Source organism: Staurois parvus, unplaced genomic scaffold (genome assembly GCF_062004578.1).
Source record: "Staurois parvus isolate SC_StPar_1 unplaced genomic scaffold, SC_StPar_1.0 ptg000145l, whole genome shotgun sequence".
In the NCBI taxonomy this organism is placed as follows: domain Eukaryota; kingdom Metazoa; phylum Chordata; class Amphibia; order Anura; family Ranidae; genus Staurois; species Staurois parvus.
Window position 1 is genome coordinate 9,128,296 of NW_028317941.1, and position 16,861 is coordinate 9,145,156.

The following is a 16,861-nucleotide window of genomic DNA, read 5'->3' on the forward strand; positions in this document are numbered from 1 at the left end:
GTACATCCCTTGTTGTATTGGAAAAAGTGATCTTCATCCAGCTATATTGGCATATCCAACATAACCAGAGATAGTGCAGGCAGCTTCCTGGTCTGACATAAAATATCTGATGCATCCTCCTCTTTTAGAAAAATTTCAATAATATCCACGCATATACAGTATATAGCTCTATATTCATAGTGATGGCCCATCCCTTCAGATCACCTACCCATAACCTGAAATACAGCAGATTTTTACACACATGGAAAAACATAGGGACAGAGCAGCGGTATAATAATGTATCATAACCCCAATGTCTCATTCCCTGCTGCACTTACCTCTGTGGAGGATTCAATTTCACTGACCATGCAGCCCAGTGCAGCAGTCCTGGGGTTTGCAAACCATGTTGTTCTACCACTTCGTTCTCTAGGGACAATGGAACAGATCAGAGTGGTTCTGATTGCTCAGCATAGTCATGTGCCAGAGGAAGAGTAGCACAGTTTTCAAACCCCAGGACTACTGCACTGGGCTGCATGGTCAGTGAAACTAAATCTCTAATGGAGGTAAATGCAGTAGGGACAAGAGGGGTGGGGAGGGTGTAGAGTGTTTTGTGCTACCTTCTTGAGAGCTGCTGGTGTTGGGTCCCCCTTTACTTCCTGCACAGTAAGGTGACACGCATTACTCATTTTCATCCAGTCCATGGGCTTGTTTTTTTTTTGGTTTTATTACAGAATTTAATTTGGATAGGGCATAGGGATTATGGGGTGCCCAATTTAATTGAAGAATAACAGTTTGATGACAACTTCCTTCTGGTCCAGCCAGAAACTTGACAGTCTCTTTTAGCAAAGTACAGCAACTTGCAGGAGCTCTGAGTTCCCAAGCATCGATTTTAGCAAAGTCGCAACTTATAGGAGGTCTAAATCCCCTAAGTGTTCAAAATACCAGCCCACCTGGCTACGCTACCTGATCCCAGGACAGGGGCTTGGGTAAGCTTTGCACTGTCCCCTCTAGACTTGCCAGAACTTGTATCCAGTAGACTTCTCCCTTCTGCAAGCACAGATGTCAGTAAGTTGACACACAGGGACTGTGCTGATGATGAAAGCCGAGCTGAGTATGCTCAGTTCAGTATACATGCTGCAGAAGACTGGGAGCAGGCAAGTAGGTCTAATTTATCATAGAACAGACATTGCATGTCTCTTCTGCAATAATAGGCTGCCTGCTCACTGTCTATTTTAACCACTTGCCTACAGGGCACGTATACCCCCTTCCTGCCCAGGCCAGTTTCCAGCTTTCAGCGCTGTCGCACTTTGAATAACAATGGCGCGGTCATGCAACACTGTACCCATATGATATGTTTATAATTTTTTTGTGACAGAGAGAGCTTTATTTTAGTGGTATTTAATCACCTCTTGGTTTTTTATTTTTTCTTAAACAAACCAAAAACCACTGAAAATTTTGAAAAAAAAAAAAATTCTTAGTTTTTGTTACAAAATTTTGTAAATAAGTGATTTTTCTCCTTCGCTGATGTGCGCTAATGAGGCTGCACTGATGGGCACAGATAGGCTGCACTCATGGACACTGATAGGTGGCACTGATGGGCACTGATGAGGAGGCACTGGTAGGTGGCACTGATGGGCATTGACAGGCATCACTGATGGGCACTGAAAGGCAGCACTCATATATGGCACTGATAGGTGGCACTGATAGGTGTCACTGACTGGCACTGATGGGCGGCACTGTCTGGCACTGTTAGGGGGCACTGACTGGCATTGTTAGGTGGCACTGATAGGCAGCACTGACGGGCGCTGATCGGCTGCACTGATGCACACTGATAGGCATCACTGACTGGCACTGATAGGTGGCACTGATAGGCAGCACTGACTGGCACTGATGGGTGATGCTGAAAGGCAGCTCAGATGGGCACTGATATGTGGCATTGATGTGCACTGGTAGGCACTGATATGTGGCACTGATGGGCACTGGCAGGTGGCATGGATGAGCACTGACAGCTGGCACTGATGGACACTGACAGGTGACACTGCTGGGGCTACACAGATCATCAGGGCACACTGATCATCAGTGCTCTGATGATCAGTGCACATGTCCCCTACGAGGAATGCCAATTACCAGCTCTCCTCTCCTCTGTCAGCATGACAGCTCGTGAGGAGAGAAATGCCGATGACCGGCATTTCCCTATTTACATGTGATCAGCTGTGATTGGACACAGCTGATCACATGACCGAGCAGACATCTTCAGCTCTTTCCATTGATCGGTGATCCACTGTGTCCCCGTGGTACACAGCGCACCACCAATCACTGCGCTGTGCGCTTAGAATGGGAGGACGTCATATGACGTCCTCCCAGAACGAAAGAACCACCTTGCACCCGTCATTGTACTATATGGTGGGCGGGAGGTGGTTAAAATGACTTTAGTTCTCTTTTAAGGAACAAAAGTAGGCCATCTCTCTGCCCCCACCCAGCAATGAAGCAGCAGCAAATCACCCACTGACTCACACTGCTCTCTCCTTTGTCATCATGTCTATTATTAATGTACTGTTTATACAAAATATGAAATGGTGTGACTGGAGATCACTTAATGCCCATCCCAGAAGAAATATACAGTCATGGCCAAAAATATTGGCACCCATATTTCCGTCAGATAATGCACCACTTCGCCCAGAAAATTGTTGCAGTTACAAATGTTTAGGCATTCTCATGTTTGTTTCTTTTGTTTGTATTGATATGACACAAAAAAGTGGAGAAACAAAAAGCTAAATCTGACACATTCCACGCTTAAACTTAAAAAATGGACTGGACAAAACTATTGGCACCCTCAATTTAATATTTGGTAGCACACCCCTTGGAAAAAATAACTGAAATCAATCGCTTCCTGTAATCATCACTGAGTTTCTTACATCTCTATACTGGAATTTTGGACCACTCTTCTTTTGCCAACTGCTCCAGGTCTCTCAGATTGGAAGGGTTCCTTTTCCCATCTACTGTTTGAGATCTCTCCACAGGTGCTCTATGGGATTGACATCTGGACTCATTGGCCAGTTCAGTACTCTCCGTCACTTTGTTTGAAATCATTTCTGGGTGCTGTTTGACATGTGCTTTGGGTCATTGTCCTGCTATAAGAGTCATGACCTCTGAAGGAGACCCAACTTTCTAACACTGGGCCCTACATTGCACCCGAGAATGTTTTTGGTAGCCTTCAAATTTCATAATGCCATGTACACAGTTAAGACATCCAGTGCCTGAAACAGCAAAACAACCCCAAAACATCAGTGAACCTCCACTATGTCTGACTGTAGGGACTGTATTCTTTTCTTTAAATGCCTTATTTGTTTTTTCTGAAAACAGTAAAATGATGGACTTTACCAAAAAGCTGTAATTTTGTTTCATCTGTCCACAGCACATTCTCCCAAAAGGATTTTGGCTTCCTCAGGTAAATTTTGGCAAACTCCAATTTGTATTTTTTACGTTTCTATGTCAGCAGTGGGGTCCTCCTGGGTCTCCTACCATAACGTCCCTTTTCATTCAGATGGTGACACATAGTGCAAGCTAACACAGTTGTAACCTGTGTCTGAAGGGCAGCTTTAATTTGTCTGGAAGCTGATCGAGGGTCTTTACTCACCATTCAAAGAATCCTTTGTTGCAATCTTTGATCAATTTTTCCCCTTTGTCCACGTCCAGGGAGATTAGCTACAGCACCATGAGTTGCAAACATTTTGATAATGTTTTGCACAGTGGAAACGGAACATTAAGATCTCTGGAGATGGATTGGGACCTTGAGATTGCCCATGCTTTCCATAATTTTTGTTCTCAAATCCTCAGATAATTTTTTACTGCTCTTTCTTTTCTGCATGCTCCATGTGGTACACAGGGACATACAACAGTTTACAATTTTGAGAAGGTGGCAATAATTTTGTCCAGTCCATTTTTGGGGGTTTGTGTGTCAGTTTTGGCTTATTGTTTCTCCACTTTTTTTGTGTCATACCAATACAAACAAAATAAATAAACATGAGAATGCCTACACATTTGTAATGCAACAATTTTCTGGGTGAAGTGGTGCATTATCTGACAGAAATGCAGGGGTGCCAATACTTTTGGCAATGACTGCAGATACAAAAGGGTGGCAGACATGTTACAGGGCAAAAACACACACATGATTATAAAAAAATAACTACTTTATTAAACATGTATTGAGCATAGAACACACAGGCTCATATTTAAGATGTAAACAATAACCAAAAACTCAAAAAGAGCCAGTTAACCATATGATGTAACACAGAACCCCTTAATATTGCATAGACCGGGGAATTGGTTATAGTCCAGATAGCGTAGTTCCAATGTCCAATGCCTTTTTGAGACTGAAGATCTTCTGCAAGGACAGTCCCAGAACCTTGGAATTAAAAAACGGACACACATCAATACCAATTACTAATACAGATATCAATATGAAACATGAAACATTATGTTCATCACTTACAGCACTCAGGAGTATGGTCAAGGATCACATGTAAGGATAAAGCATATGAGAAATGCTTAAAAACACATTGTGTGGGGGGACAGGCAGGGCCAGGTGACGCCAGCAGAGATCCACGGGAGCTGCAATAGCAAACAATATCATCAACAGCAGAAACCAAATGACAAAAAGATGACCTAGCAAAATTGTTTCTGGTACAAACAAGGAAAGTGAAAAAAGAAAAAAAAACTACCTGTTGCCAATAATATAGTGAACCGATCAGGCCGCATGGCCACACAACCGTCAATGTATGCACTTATAATACACCTGAGCTCTTTCCTTACACGTTTCCCTACTGTCTCACAATGGTACTGCACTAGGGCTTACAAAAGTCTAATACAAAATCAAATACAGGTACTTACAGTAGTTGCATAAAAATGTGTGTGTGTGTGTGTATATATATATATATATATATATATATATAGAGAGAGAGAGAGAGAGAGAGAGAACCCCGAGGAAGTCACGAGCAGACGGTGACGTAACGCGTAGGTTCGCGAGTCCGTAGTTTCTGGTGTGTGGTGACGCACTTCCGGCGTGCAACGCCATTTTGCTACACCCAGGAAGTCCCATTCACATGCAGTGTACCCACACATCGGTGAGGAGGGAGGACTGCTAGGAATGTGAGTGTTACTCTTTACCTTTCGATTAAAGAAGTTATATTGAAGTACTACACTTAGAGGTTTTTTCTTGGCTCACTGGATTGGTGAGCTATTACCCTTCAGAGTTACTTTGGCTGACCAGGGGCAATAGGAGCCCCATAAAGGAGATCCAGGGAAGAAAGGAAGCTGCTGGCCCTTATAAGTCAAGGATCCAGGGTGATCCTGCAAGCCTGTTCGCCCCTAGGGGTAACTGGGAGGAGGTGAGGAGGCAATCTAGCCGCTAATAGGAGAAGATTTTTTTGACACAATCACGGATTTATTGATCACTATTGCACATTGCATGATTTTATTCATCACCACAAAGGACATTGTTGAGATTGATTTTTAGAAGAGAGGACACTTATTTTTGCACTGTGTGAGCACTATAATATTTTATGTAGAGTTCCCTATTGGATAAAGCTGGTTTGGAGACTTAAACATCGTTTAATGCAGTAGGTGTGTGTGCACTATATATATATATTTTTTTAGTCACTTATCTTATGTTAAATTGTTTTAGTGTGTGTACACGTGTTTCCAGTGGGTGATAGAGATATTTATTTTGAATACAAGTTTGGCTCTATTTATCCTTTTGATACTATTAATATGGAGGAATATACTGTATGTATTGATTTATTTTAGGGTTGCATTATATGTATTTGGCACACATTTCTTAACATTAATTAAGAGCGCTACACTATTTTTTATGACATAACTAGATTATTTGGTATTTTTTTGTATCTGCCTGGAGTTCAGTTATATGCTGTGTGGTGCAATTTATAGTTTTTCCTATTTATCTGTTATGTGTACAAGAAGTTAGCCTCAAGAATTTAATTGCTGTGTTTCTCATAACCTTGAGCTAGCACTGCAAACATTCCAAGCAGTAAGCTGAAGTTCATCATTACAGAGCCTTTATAAATGAAGATGTGTGGCACACATAACACAGTTTTACAGTCTCTCTCTACAACAGCACTGATTTACTGTTCATTTGGTTGCTTGGGTAAAAGCCAGTTATATGGACCTTATAAAATTGTTTTGACACAAGTTATCAACAGACAGTTAAAACTCTTGAGATTAATGTTGCTACAATTGCAAAACAATGTTACATACTTGCGCGTGCAAGTTGACACCACACAAAGTTATGGAATTTCTTTTCGGTAAATAAAGAACTGAAATAATGCACTTAGGCTATTTTTATCCATACTATTTACTAAGCAGTTTAACCACTTGCCTACCGGGCACTTATACCCCCTTCTTTACCAGGCCAATTTTAAGCTTTCAGTGCTGTCGCACTTTGATTAACAATTGCGCAGTCATGCAAGATTGTACCCATATGAAATTTTTATCTTTTTTTTCTCACAAATAGAGCTTTCTTTTGGTGGTATTTAATCGCCGCTGGGCACTTTACTTTTTGTGCTATAAACAAAAAAAATGCAAAAAAATTGAAAAAAAAAAGTTTCTTTGTTTCTATTATAAAATTTTTCTCCTTCACTGATGTGCGTTGATGAGGCAGCACTGATGGGCACTGATAGGCGGCACTGATGGGCACTGATAGGCAGCACTGATGGGCACTGGTAGGCAGCACTGATAGGCAGCACTAATGAGGTGGCACGGATAGGCAGCACTGATAGGCAACACTAATGAGGTGTCACGGATAGGCGGCACTGATAGGCGGCATCTGATAGACAGCACTGATAGGTGGCACTGACTGGCAGCACTGCTGGGCACTGACTGGCAGCACTTCTAGGCATTGACTGGCGCAACTGCTGGGCACTGACTGGCACAACCGCTGGGCACTGACTGGCAGCACTGCTGGGCTGCACTGATGGGCACTGGTGGGTGGCACTGGTGGGCACAGGTGGGGGGCACTGGTGAGCACAGGTGGGTGGGCACAGGTGGGTGGCACTGTTGGGCACAGGTAGGTGGCACTTATGGGCACAGGGTGGGTGCACTGCTGGGTGGAACTGGTGGGTGGCACTGCTGGGCACCAATCATCAGAGCACTGATCATCAGTGCCCTGATGATCGGTGCCAATCCCTGCTCTGAAAACTGCCGGTTCTTTCCTCGCGCTCTGACAGAGGAAAGCGCAGCCGAGAACCGGCAATTGCATTTCCCGTGATCAGCGTGTCATTGGACACGGCTGATCACGTGGTAAAAGGCAGCTGTAATTGGCCTTTTACCACATCACGTGATCAGCTGTGTCCGTAAGACACAGCGATCTTGGAGATTGCCAGGGGCGCGCAGGAGAGACGTTTCTGGGAGGACGTCATATGACGCCCTCTCAGAACTGGCCGGCCAAAGTGTAGCCGTCATTTGTTGGCAAGTAAAGGGTTTTTTAACAGTTTAACGGATATCTATATTTTTGTACTGATATTCTTTAATCCCTCCCTTAAAAGTCCTATACTTACTTGTCTATACCCCTGCCAAAACCACATTGTGCAGCCCATGGGAAGCCATTCAACCGCCAATGAAAACTTTCCTTTCCAGTGCCTTGTTTCCTCTGCAAATGCACGGACAATCACGATTATTTCTATAGAGAGGCAATTATCATGGGTCCCAACTATAAAATGCCTCTTTAAAGAAATGAGTAGGAGTTCTCTGCACATGTACAGAGGATGTAGGTGATCGCTCAGGCAGTAAATTTGTTCATGGCCAATATTCTCTTCTGTCTGCCTATAAATGTTCATCTTAGTTTGGAACAAAAAATATGCATGGTTGTTGAAAATAGGAAAGAATATCACCTGCACTCCACTTTTCTTGCAGTATTTGGCTTCAATTGACAAGTGAATGTAGAATATTTAGCAGATATGTTTGCACAGCAGATTTTTTTTCAAATTGAAATGTTCTGAATCTGTGCTGAGTGTTCTGAGTTGCAGAACTTTGAACTATGAGTGTTTTAAATTCCTCCTCCTCCTTCCCTCTTTGACTTCCTCTATGCTTGGGAGAAAGGAGTGGTGACATGTGTCAAGGAAACTTGGATTTTAGGTTGGAGATATCACTGTATGCAGACAACATATTAATTATTAGAAAATAAAAATAAAATTGCAAGAAAAGCTAAGTGTAGCGCAGCTGAAATTCTTTCATATTTTTAATGGAGAGTGGAGATGGACTGTGATGGCCGGCACCAAAGTTGTTCATGTGTGGAAGAGGCCAGTCTTGAGCAGAGCTATGCATCTGTGTGTACATGGCTGTTGTCACAATACTTCACACTTTCAGGCATGCAGGTGTTAGGCCCTGAGGAAGTCTCATGACCTAGCAACAAAATGCTTTGGTGGTAATAATGGCGGTAGGGCAGGTGGGTTAGGACATCTTCTGGGGCAAGCTACCCACCGCTCATACACTCACCACAGATCTGCTTACCTTACAGTGTACAATGACAGGAGATTTGTGGATCCATATCTTGGTAATAGATGGAGGCAAAGAAAAGAAATCCCACGTGATGGGAGGATAAGTATTATACATGACTACATGCAAGAATAGTCTTGGAAGGGGCAATTAGTCACTTGCCGACACGCCACAGTACATATACTGCGGCAGGGTGGCACATGCAGGCACAATCACATACATGTACGTCATTTTGCCAGCTTGGGCTTAGGGTGGTGCTGTGTGCATCACATGATGATCACATGCTGGTAGGTTAATTGGATCCTGTCTAAATTGGCCCTAGTATGTATATGTATGAACAGGGGCGGACTGACAACTCCTGGAGCCCCTGGGCAATAGGGGATCATGGGGCCCCTGTGTCTTTGCCCAAACTCAAAAAAGCCTATGAAAAAGGTACCAGGGGCATCTCATGGGGCCCCCTACTGTTCCTGGGCCCTCGGGCAGTGCCCGAGTTTCCAAAAGGTCAGTCTGCCCCTGTGTATGAATGTAAGTTAGGAACCTTAGATTGTACACCCCATAAGTGTTAGGGACTGATGTGAATGTACTATATATATGTAAAGCGCTGCTTAATTGACAGTGCTATATAAGTACCTGTAATAAAATAATAATAATCACATGATCACAGTGTCAACAAAGCTGCTATGAATGAATTCATTCATAATAGTTGCATTTCCTATGCTGTGATTGGCCCACAGCTATCACGTGATGATGAAATTTGATTTTATTGGAAATTTTTTTAACAGAAAGTAAAAATGTTGGGTGTTTTCTTGAGTTTATACTAATTTTATGCAGTTTATGGTGCAGCTGGCATTTTTTGCAGATTTTACAAAGAAGGATTAATTGATGAGTACAAATAAGGAGGTTGACAGTGAGACATTGGATGCATAAGGGAATGATAGACATAAAATGCCCAATTTAGTTTTGGGTGGAGTTGATCTGTATGGACAATTTAATTACTTTTGATATGTGCATCAGCCCAGGAGTAATTATCTTAAAATCAGTGTAGAGATGTTCTGTGTGGACATATCTTCCTTATAATTTACGAGTTCTATCCCTATGGTGCAAGGTACATATATCTAGCGAGATATTGGATCAGAATATTCTATTTGTCCAGGCTGGATGTAAGTTGAGATATAAAAGATTTAATTGCCAGTGGAGATGGATGGGTTCAGACTGCACAAAAAATTGAAATTGCAAATGATCAGAAGTTTAGTATAGTCATGTGCAAGGGTAGAGGCAATGGGTTGGAGATAATGGTGATTAGATACAACACGTTATTACATGTATAATCCCAATGTAAATGTCTTTTGATCTGTTGGTCCTGGGATGAAAGTATTGACTAGTTATGTCTCTGTGCCGTGGGGATGTGTGAAAGGTATATGTTACTCAGGAGGTGTACTATGGTCCTTGGGTAAAGTAACAGTGTTCTGTATATCATCATTGTGTTTTTTTATTATTCAACAAGAATAGAGAATGTGTTAATAAAGATTTCCCATAAACCACTACAGCCATTTTAGCTTCCAGAAGAGCATCAGTGTAGGTCTCCTCCATTCTCCATTTGATACACATATGCCTGTAAATTCTATCATTGCGTTAGTTAAAGTCACATACATAGCTAGATTGCATTTCAATGGACTCAATGTGGTAGCTGTTTGTAAGAAATGTGTTCATTGTTTGCATTTGTGAGAGACATATAAACAAGTATATTGTAATTTCAGTTTATGTGATTGTATTGCAGTTTTACAGAACTATTCATTGAAGTAAATTCAGTTTTGGAAATAAACTGTAACACCCTTCATTAATACTATTGCAGGATGTTAAGTGAACACAAGATGGCAGTGTTCTGCAGTTCAGCTATGCAGACTCTTTTGAAGAAAAGCGTTGTTGAACTTGTATGCTAGTAGCAAGATCTTTGTGCTCACACAAAGAGTAAACAGACTACATTTCCTTGAAAAGCTGGCAAAGTGTCAAGAGCATATATATTCAGAATCCTTGGAACCTTACAGGAAGGAAGTGGATGGTGTGGAACAGCGAACAGTGTGTTGAGAAGGCTGTACGAGATGCTGGAGATCCAGGTCGGGCCAGGCCACAGAGCAGAGAAGTAAAGAGGGGTCGCAGACCACTGGTATTACTGACAAGCAGAACAGACAATCCTGCAGGCAGGCAGATTGTGGTTGATTACCATCGACATCACCCCTTAACAGATTGACGAAGAGACTACATGCTATGCTACTGAGGCTACATACCAGGTGAGAGGATTCTATACCCAGATCATCACAAGTTGCAAATGACTGAATTAAGTTCAATTGTTTCTCTCAGTTCAGTACACCTCACATCACATCTTATCACACTGAGGCCCAGACTATCCAGCTTATTGCGGCCTACTAATTAGTGTTTTATTAACATCCTAAACCTTAGGACTTTGCTGCAGTATATGCACCCTGTGTACAGAATCACTTTAGTGTCTCCTTTCAAATCTATTCTAACCCCAGGCCCCACCTCTGCTAAAGTCTGCTTCCGCCCTTTTACAATTTTAGTTAATCTTTACCTTCACCCTTTGGATTAAAGAGATTTCACCTAAATTCAACATCACTTCAAGGAGGAGTTTTCCTTTTCTGAGACTAAACCATCTTGAGGGAAACTTGCTTTCACACAAGGAAAAAAACCTGAACCTTAATGTGCACCAACTAGGGCCCCACTGAGTACGTAGAAGATTGGACACTTTGTTATCAAAAGAGATACCAAAAAGGGACATTTTTGGTTTTCACCAAAGACTTCACCTCCAAAGTTGAACCCAGTCACCAGCAACTGAAATCCCAGGAGTGAGTTAGTCTGAAAGTTTGCTAGTTCCTCCCAGCTCACTTGGGTAGAGATATCTTAGGGGCTGGGACTGATGTTAGATTCTGATACTTTAGGACATATAGGAGTTCCTTAAAGTGATACTGTGTTATAATACCTTTTTAAATCTTCTAGAGAATTTAACTTTAATTTCATGCTCATCTACTGGTACCTGTTTGTTGTGCATGCACTGTCATTATTCTGACATCATTATAATCAGAATACTTGTTTACCCTAAACTGTGTGTGTTTATTTTGTGGTTCCAAGCCAGGGGGTCCTCCTGGTCAAAGATTTACAGTGGTGTCAGCAGAGGTTGAGCTTTCAAGGCAGGCTCAGAACAGACAGGGAACCGAAAATACTCAGCAGCCATTGAAGGGGTAGCACTACAAAACACAACGCTGCTTTTGTCAGTTTTGTTAGCTAGCTGTTGACTAACCATTAGTAGGACAGCACAAACAGCATATCCTGTATTTATCCTGATTGAGGGACTAGGCTTGCCTTCTGGGGGCTAGGGGTCTTCAAATTCCTTACGAAATGACAAATTCCCATTAGACCTATATGGGGATGGGGAACCCCTGGTTAATTGAGGTACTTACCTCAAGGCAAAATCTAGGAATTAAATGCATACATGACTCTTTGGCATCTGGCTACCCTGCACCACTGCACAGACGTTGTTACCCAATGCAATCTCATGGACATGGCACAGTACATTGGCCATGACACACAACACTGTGCACCCTGTTTCATTTATGCTGGGGGGCGGGGGTCATTAACCTAGGCTCCATAACCACAGCAGTATTGTTCTTTGTCTTATATATCCGCACTAGTACAAAAGCTAAACCACGGCCGACCAGGCTGATATTTGATCATTTCAGTTCATACATGGCACATGATATGCCAGCAGACTCTCTTCTGAAGGAAGTACAATGGCTAAAAGTGAAATAGTGATATCTCACTAGTCCAGTTCTCATGTCATTATCATTTATTGTTTCTCACAATGTTCAGTACTATTCTGGCATTGAATTGTCCATCATCTAAAAATAGCAAAAAGTGAATCTCAGAGGCTCATCTGCTTTACAAAGTCAACTGAAATCCACCACCTGGGTTTATGCCTTCTCTTCCTTCTTCCCATTTTCTCCACAGCTATTAGTTACCAATCTTGTAACATCTGAGCAAAAAGGAGGAATACACTTCCAGTAATCCCACCTGCTTGAGATGCTGTTGGTGCTATTACTGCTGTACCAGTTACCCATTAGCTGCTTTTGGTGAGTTAAAGTGGAACTACACTGTATTTGAATACCACTAACCAAAAATGCAAAAACGCACGCTCAAGAATCCATCCATGTCTCTATGCTTTATTTTGCCGGGGAAACACTTTGTTAAACACCCCCTAGCATTTCTGACTGTGGCCATCTTGAGCAAGGGCAGATAATTCATGTAGCATTTACTTTCTGGAATCCATATGCCCTTGGTTCAGGTGTGCAGGCACGAAGGTTCTTCCTGAAGACTCATGGGATGTATGACATCATTTGCCTAGGCCTGGAAACCAGAAAGTAACTAAATAATACTTTCCTATTTATTTACTAATGCTAGCCACATAAGGATTACAAATTATCAATGTTTATTGAGAAATAGAAGTTTCACTTTAAGAAATGCATTTAGTCTGATAGAGAATGTGTCTCTAACAAGCTCGCCACAATATTTCACTACATATGTCACTTAAAAGTAGATTTCCAAGGGCAAGTTATTAGTTGGTTATTAGATGGGCAGGCCATCAAGAAGTTGGTGGAAAAAGGATCCAGAAAAAGGATATAAATCAGAAACCATGGCATTACGGATACTATTCAAAATAATGGATAGCCTTTTAGAATTCATTGCAGAGAAGGGCAATTTGGTTTGAAAAAAAAGGTAAATCTGTGAATTGTACATTTTTTAATACTTCTGAATGTATCAATGCAGATTTTTTTCCAATACGAAAAAGAAAAAAAAACGCATAATCGATGGCTGATGATATCGTGGTTCCCAATTTTTGTGATACTCTGCAGATAAGACAAATATACGTAGAGATGTTCAGAACCAAGAAGGGGTCAATAAGCAAATCTGATTTGTTCAGCCCTGTTAGGCTGTATACAAATGTTTAGATTCACAGCACTGCCTTACACATTCCATTGACACAGGTCTGCTCTTTTCTACCTTTTTTTCTGTACAGTTGTGACTTATAATAATAAAAATTGTCTGTTCTTTTGTCCCTAGCTAATACCTTTTTATCTGTTTTAAATCTACTGCCTACTGATTTTACATTTTGTCTTTCTTGCTGAAATTAGGTTTCTGTAACCTGCTTGCCAAACATTTAAAGTGTAAGAGGAGTAGAGAGGGAATAGAACAACTGTCAGTTTTTGTTGCAGTCTGTGTCCACATTATGGAAACTCCATCTTTCTAATTTTTACTGTTATCATCAAAAAAGAAAATAAAAGCAAATCCCACATTTTGGGTTGACATTAGAACACTAATATTGGGGAAATCTTCCAATAGGGACACTAGTTCTGGTGACACACCAGTATTCCCTCACTATGGAGGGATTTTCTCTCACTTCCTGTTTTGGGACAGGAAATTAATTGAAATCTCCCCAATCGGACACAATGGCAAAAAAAAATGTACGGGGATATAAACCTCCCTTACCAGGGGCGGACTGACAACTCATGGGGCCCCCGGGCAATAGGTGATCATGGGGCCCCTGTGCTCTTGCCCAAACAAGCCTATGAAAAAGGTACCAGGTGCATCTCATGGGGCCCCCTACTGACCCCGGGCCCTCGGGCAATACCCGATTTTCCAAATGGTCAGTCCGCCCCTGTCCCTTACTATATATAGAATGAAAAAAAAGTTTTGCCTTTAGCTGCACTTTAATATAAATGCCCTGCTGATCATAGGGTTTGCTAGCATGTGCCCCGCATTACTTGCAGAGAGCCATAGCAGCTGGTGGCTTTTGTCATCTGAGACCACAGACACAGTGGTATATTACAGAGCCATAGGGCACGTCACTATCCTACTTCTTTGTCCATTTGTGATGCAGCCAAGGGGAATCCTTGGAGGACTTCCCCGCACTGTGCCTGGCATAATTGCTTCTGACACTTGGTGCATCAAGGAGAGAGGCAAGAAATTATACCAAGGGCTATTTTGATTAGGGGGAGGTTTGCACTGGAAGGGTACATTTTGGTTTTGGGGAGGGGAAGTTTTGTTCTTAAGAAGGATTTTGTCTTGAAAAGGGAATTTGTGTTACTGAGGGCTTCTACGGTTGAGATTAGAGATGAGCGAATCGAACTAGGCGAACCGGAATTCGAGTCGAATTTCAGGAAATATTCGATTCGTGTCGAAACCGAAATTTTGCCTACTTCGGGTGCGCGAATCGAACATTTCCCGATCAGCCGGCAAAAGTGTCCCTGCAGTGAGCTCCGCTATTTCTGACAGTTCTCTGACAGAAGGAACACATGTTTAGCGGTTGAAACATTGTATCTATTAGTTTACATTTAGGATACAGATGTTTCAACCACTGTACATGTGAAGAAGTTGTGAGAGAACTGTCAGAAATAGAGGAACTCTGCACATACACTTTTTGCCGGCTTGGAATTATTCTTCTTTTCATCCTACTTCTTCTTCTTCTTCATCCTCAGAAGAAGAGGATGAGGATGAGGATGAAGAAGAAGAAGAAGAAGAAGAAGAAGAAGAAGAAGTAGGATGAAAAGAAGAATAATTCCAAGCCGGCAAAAAGTGTATGTGCAGAGTTCCTCTATTTCTGACAGTTCTCTCACAGCTTCTTCACATGTACAGCGGTTGAAACATCTGTATCCTAAATGGAAACTAATAGATACAATTTGTATCTATTAGTTTCCATTTAGGATACAGATATTTCAACCGCTGTACATGTGAAGAAGCTGTGAGAGAACTGTCAGAAATAGAGGAACTCTGCACATACACTTTTTGCCGGCTTGGAATTATTCTTCTTTTCATTCTTCTTCTTCTTCCTCATCCTCATCCTCATCCTCATCCTCTTCTTCTGAGGATGAGGATGAAGAAGAAGAAGAAGAAGAAGTAGGATGAAAAGAAGAATAATTCCAAGCCGGCAAAAAGTGTATGTGCAGAGTTCCTCTATTCTGCAGATACACTTAGAGGAGCTCTGCAGATACACTTAGAGGAGCTCTGCACATACACTTTTTGCCGGCTTGGAATTAATCTTATTTTCATCCTACTTCTTCTTCTTCTTCTTCTTCTTCTTCATCCTCATCCTCAGAAGAAGAAGAGGATGAGGATGAGGATGAAGAAGAAGAAGAAGAAGTAGGATGAAAATAAGAATAATTCCAAACCGGAAAAAAGTGTATGTGCAGAGCTCCTCTAAGTGTATCTGCAGAGCTCCTCTAAGTGTATCTGCAGAATAGAGGAACTCTGCACATACACTTTTTGCCGGAAACCGCTGTATGGAGTGAATGTCCCAGAACTGTCAGAAATAGACTATTTATGACAGTTCTGGGACATTCACTGCATACAGCTGTTTTAACCGCTGTATGGAGGGAATGTCATGGAACTGTCAGAAATAGACTATTAATGACAGTTCTGGGACTGTCCTTCAATGCAGCGGTTGAAACATTGTATGTATTTGTTTCCATAAATGGATCCATTTATGGAAACAAATACATACAATGTTTCAACCGCTGCATGGAAGGACAGTCCCAGAACTGTCATTAATAGTCTATTTCTGACAGTTCCATGACATTCCCTCCATACAGCGGTTAAAACAGCTGTATGGAGTGAATGTCCCAGATCTATCAGAAATAGACTATTTATGACAGTTCTGGGACATTCACTGCATACAGCTGTTTTAACCGCTGTATGGAGGGAATGTCATGGAACTGTCAGAAATAGACTATTAATGACAGTTCTGGGACTGTCCTTCCATGCAGCGGTTGAAACATTGTATGTATTTGTTTCCATAAATGGATCCATTTATGGAAACAAATACATACAATGTTTCAACCGCTGTATGGAAGGACAGTCCCACAACTGTCATTAATAGTCTATTTCTGACAGTTCCATGACATTCCCTCCATACAGCGGTTAAAACAGCTGTATGGAGTGAATGTCCCAGATCTATCAGAAATAGACTATTTATGACAGTTCTGGGACATTCACTGCATACAGCTGTTTTAACCGCTGTATGGAGGGAATGTCATGGAACTGTCAGAAATAGACTATTAATGACAGTTCTGGGACTGTCCTTCAATGCAGCGGTTGAAACATTGTATGTATTTGTTTCCATAAATGGATCCATTTATGGAAACAAATACATACAATGTTTCAACCGCTGCATGGAAGGACAGTCCCAGAACTGTCATTAATAGTCTATTTCTGACAGTTCCATGACATTCCCTCCATACAGCGGTTAAAACAGCTGTATGCAGTGAATGTCCCAGATCTATCAGAAATAGACTATTTATGACAGTTCTGG

The 16,861-nt window shown here is 41.7% G+C and overlaps 1 long non-coding RNA gene and 1 pseudogene across 1 annotated transcript in view; both read right to left on the reverse strand.

The window, feature by feature from the left end:
- Positions 1-3,220: 3,220 nt before the first annotated feature.
- LOC149464918 (uncharacterized) lies at positions 3,221-3,847 on the reverse strand (annotated as a pseudogene).
- Positions 3,848-4,151: 304 nt separating this feature from the next.
- LOC149464919 (uncharacterized) overlaps positions 4,152-16,861 on the reverse strand; it is a 41,504-nt gene continuing 28,794 nt past the window's right edge. Inside the window, exons 2-3 of the long non-coding RNA XR_016312267.1 lie at positions 4,472-4,590; positions 4,152-4,384 (exon numbers count right to left, since the gene is read on the reverse strand). This is a non-coding gene — a long non-coding RNA (uncharacterized LOC149464919). The remainder of the gene's footprint in view (positions 4,385-4,471; positions 4,591-16,861) is intronic.